General features: G+C 46.0%; 1 pseudogene; it reads right to left on the minus strand.

Moving 5' to 3' along the window:
* Nucleotides 1-1,161: 1,161 nt before the first annotated feature.
* Nucleotides 1,162-4,616, minus strand: part of LOC105818027 — a 7,071-nt pseudogene continuing 3,616 nt past the window's right edge.

Raw genomic sequence — 4,616 nt, forward strand, 5'->3', positions numbered from 1 at the left:
GCTTTTGGAGAACAGGTTATGGCAGATAAATAGAGGAATCACCTAAGGCTGTCAGTCAACTGTGATCAACACCAGGGGAGATCTGTATGCAGCATTCCCATGGCAGTTACAAACCTCAACTTCTCATTTTATACTAATGCAAAAGGTTGTTTTAGAATGAAGACTAGAGGGTCACCTATTGTTTTCCCCAGATGAAATTCCAGGGTTTCATAGGAAGCAAAATTTATCCCTATCCAAATGAAATTACATAAATTCATACATAGTAAATAGCTGCCTCTTAAAGGAGACAAATTTTCAGCAGAGGGGCCCCAAACAAATTGTTCTTAGTCCTCAGAAGTAAGAATATTTATGGGAAAAATCAGTTTTTGTAAGAAAGAAAAATTAAGAATAAGCCCCTCTACCACCCAGGCCATAGAGTTTCCTTTGTCCAGTTAGGATGGAGTATCCCAAGGGAGAAGTCAGCTTGCCTTGAAGTTATTATTTAATGAAGAAAAACATGAACTCTTTCTGCAAAGGACTCTCAGAAAGAACAGGCATGGAATGTGCAACATCAAACCAATCCAGTCTAAACTCTACCATCTCATAGCATCTTTGACGCAATCCCAAAGTTAGCAGTGGCAATGCAACTTTTGGACTGGGAGCTCTAACAGTCTGTGCTGGACACTCGAGTCACAGTCTGTGTGGTGTTTGTTGCTGGCCAGTGTCTGTTAACTGTGAAGCGTCTTCATGATTGCACCAACACCAATTAGACCTCTTGCCCTTATAAGAGGAGAAAAAGAAAAAGAAGAGAAAAACAAAATAGAAGGGAAAAAAATGACAAGAGAGAACTGCTATTGGCAGATCCTGACACATGTTCTGGGAGACAGTAGATGAAATCATGGCAACACATGTTGCCCCAAATCAGCCTTGTTGGGGAGTAATCCCAACTGCCACCCCCAAGACACAGGGTCCAGTCCACACATTTACAGCCTGAGATGTTCACCAACAAAAATGGTTTAAAGAATTTCGGACACAAAGGGCTAGAAGAAAAAGCCTGAGATGATAGGTTCTGTGATCTGTTGCACAATGATAAAGAAAAAATGGTGAATAAGTGTTGTGTTCAAAGGGGGAGACTCCATAGTTGGCAGAGAGGAGAGGGAAGGCCAGTCCACTGGCAGGTGCTCAATAGTCATCCAAAGTCTCCATTTTACCCATATGGAGTCACTCTGATGATGCATTGACTAAAAATCCTAACAAACTGGGATCTGCTTGGACCATCTTCTGTTTTTTCTTCTTCTTGCCACTTTGCTTAGCCTCAAAAATGGATTGTTGGTTGTTCTTTTGATTGGTCTGAAATACTGAATGGAGTATACTGTAGTTCATCCCCTACACAGAGTCCTGTGGCTGCTACTGCTGTTGCTGCTACTGCTGATGCTGCTGGTTGGCTTGCTGTTTGGCATGGTGCTCAAGGAACTGCTTGGCAAACTCTTTGGCCTCGGAAATACCTCCTAAATAGGCCCTGATATAATCATAGACCTCCTAAGAAGATTCTACTTCTTTCAGGAAAGAAACTAATGCAGGAAAATCCAAGTTATTTTCCGTATTAACGGCATGAAACATCTTTTCACACCACTGGATAAATCCATCTTGGGCTTTATTTACTCCCTGAAAGAGCTTCAGCAACTTTTCTTCTTCTACTACTTTCTTATTCTGCTAGTTAGACACACCTACAGATTTACTGGGACTGGCGTTATTTTTATTTTTATTTGTCCAATTCCTAGTTCTCATCTCTTTCACTGCATCATCCCAGAATACCATGTTGGAATTTTTAGAGTCAGCATTACTCCAAATACTACTGATTAGGTCATGCCCACTGGGTAGGAGGATCAGTATTTATAGAGCCCCAAACAGAATTCCCAGTGCTGGTGTGCAGGTTGGAATGTGTATTACTACGGGCTCTGTTTGGTTCCTGCTGCTGCTGCTTTTGCATTTGCCTGGCCTCTTCCTGCTGGGTCTCCAGCAGAGAGTTGGTAGTACTTGCAGGTTTGTTGACATTCTCCCAACTGGAGAGTTTCTGCTGTTGCTGGTGCTGAGAGCTTGCGTCAATTTCTCGAAGCTGCTGTTCTCCTTTTTCTTCTAGTTTTTGGGTTCCAGCCAGTGACAGCCTGGCCCGGGACTGACACACTGTTGTATCGGCCTGCTGGACCCACGCTGAAGAGGGAAGGAGGTTCATCTGCCACAGCTGCTGCTGCCGCCTGTGGCGCATTAACTCCTTTTTGCCGGAGCTCCAGCTCCTTCCTCTTCCCTTCTTCCTCCTCACTGCCTCCTCTTCCGCTTGCAGCCCATTCTCCTCTAATCCATGCTGCGGTGCTGCTTTTTCCCAGGCCCATTTTTCATCCTCCTCTTCCTGTTTGGTAACAATTCTTCCTGCTTCTGCCTTTCTTCCCCTACACCCCTCCTCTCCTCCAGTCCTCTAAGAGCTTCTTGCTAGTCTCTTCCTCCTCTCACTGTCGCCTTAACGCGATTTCTTGCTCCCTCTGGCGTCCCAGGGCCTCTTCCTGTTTCCTTCAGGCAAGCTCTTCTTCCTTCCACCTTTTCTTTTTCTCCTCTTGCTGTCTCCGAAGAATTTCCTCCTGTTGTCTTCGGAGTTCTCTTTGCCTCTTTCGCTCCTCCTCTTCCCTCTTTGCCCTCCTTGCTGCTTCTCTTCTCTGCTTCTCTGGCTTTGCAGCTTTGGCCGTCTCCAGCTGCTCAAGCTGTTCCAGGGCAGCACCTGGGGACCTGGTGTCCGAAGGAAGATCCCATTCACTACCTCCTTCCCAGACTGTGGGCTGTGAGGCTGTCACCTGAAGCTCCCAGATAGAGCTGGTGCCTGACACGGACACAAACCTAGTTACTGAGGGAATTGTATTCTGGTGACATATTCTCATTTTCAGAACCTGAAACTGTTGGAGAAGTGCTGACTGTTGCTGCTGCTGGGAAGACAGGGCTGCTTTTTGTTGTGGAGCCCAAAACTGTGCATATTGTTGTTGTATTGAGAACTGCTGCATGTGGAGGTCCTGGAGGTGCTGCATGTGGTATGAGGCCCTGAGTTCCTGCTCCCCGGTCAGTCTTTCCTGGTCTAACTCTCCCATATCAGGAAGGGAAAATGGACCCAGAGAGATTCCCCACATTTTCATGGTATGACCAAGAGGTTGGAAGCTTTCGTCATGTACCCTTTTCACCAATAAAGACATAGTAAAACAGACTGCCTGAAACCATTCTGCTATCTCCTGATTATTGAAGAGACCTTGAATTTCTCCATGAGGATCTTTGTAGTGCCACTCCTGCATTGCTTCATGCTTCAGTGCAATCGACTCTCCTTTAGCTCCATGCTCTTGCAGTTTTGACGCCGATTTTTCATCATCTGGTGCACTGTCTTAGAGATAAGCCACCATCTTCTCAGCGTGCTGCTCCAAATGTTTGAGACCTTCTTCATTATCTGCCTCTGTGGAAACACTGCCCACACCAGGAGCACCTACACCTGGCATTTCCACTGGCTGGAGGCTAGGACTAGGACTGGGAACAGGAGGTGGGAGTCTGAGAAGAGGAGAGGCTGTGTTTGAAGGAATTTGTGGTAGGGGCTGTTGCACATCAGGAACCTTTTCATCCCCTCTGCTGGACACTTTGGCTCATAGACTATTTTCTGTCTGAGCCTTCTCTTCAGCTTTCTCCGTCTGCTCAGTTTTAGGTTTGTGTTTCTTCTCAAACAGCGGTGCTTCCTGAAACTGACAGTCTGCAGGAGAACCTGGTCTAGCAGATGATGATGGGGTTTGGGGTGTTTCCTCTCTAGCTTCAGCTCCTACTCTGTTTTCCCTCCCTCTTTCTTATTTGTCTTAACAGATTCTTTGTCCTCTTCATATGGCTACCCTCAAGTCAGAACACTCCTCCCCTTCCTCCACAGGTCAGAAGTCCATCTCCCGCTCTTCTAGAATAGGCTCTTTCTGTACATTCTAAAGAGGGAGGAACGCTCCAGATGAGTAAAATATGCCAATTTCCTCTTCTGAATCTTCTAGGCACCATTCAGGCAAACTATCCCTGTCATGGTCTATGTTCCTGCTGCTGGAGCATGCCCCTCAGTAATCCCATTCATCATCCGGTTCTCGAAAATCAAACTCAAACCTCCAGCATTGTTCCATATATTCCCGCCAGCCTGCAGAACCAGGGCCATCAGGACTGTGAGACCACACCCCTCTCCACGCCTTCTTGATCTAGCTAGTCACCAACCTCCATCTTCATCTTCTCCATTTTGTTCCTTTCTAAAGACATGCCCATTTTCACTTACTAATTTTCACTTTCTGACTATATAAACTCATGCTTTCTCCCTACTGATGTTGGTCCACCTTCCGCAAAATTTGGTCTGCCTATATCTTTTCACCTTTGTTTTTAAAAACATCTGTCACCACTTTTCTCCCAGCTCTGTGATCTATGACTTTCCCTGCCACCTCCCTGACCAAATACACCCTCTACTTCAACAAAAGTTCTTTGGTGGGAGGCCGAGGCGGGTGGATCGTTCAAGGTCAGGAGTTCGAGACCAGCCTGAGCAAGAGCGAGACCCCGTCTCTACTAAAAAATAGAAAGAAATGATCTGGACAACTAAA

Source organism: Propithecus coquereli, unplaced genomic scaffold, assembly GCF_000956105.1.
Source record: "Propithecus coquereli isolate 6110/MARCELLA unplaced genomic scaffold, Pcoq_1.0 Scaffold431, whole genome shotgun sequence".
NCBI lineage: Eukaryota > Metazoa > Chordata > Mammalia > Primates > Indriidae > Propithecus > Propithecus coquereli.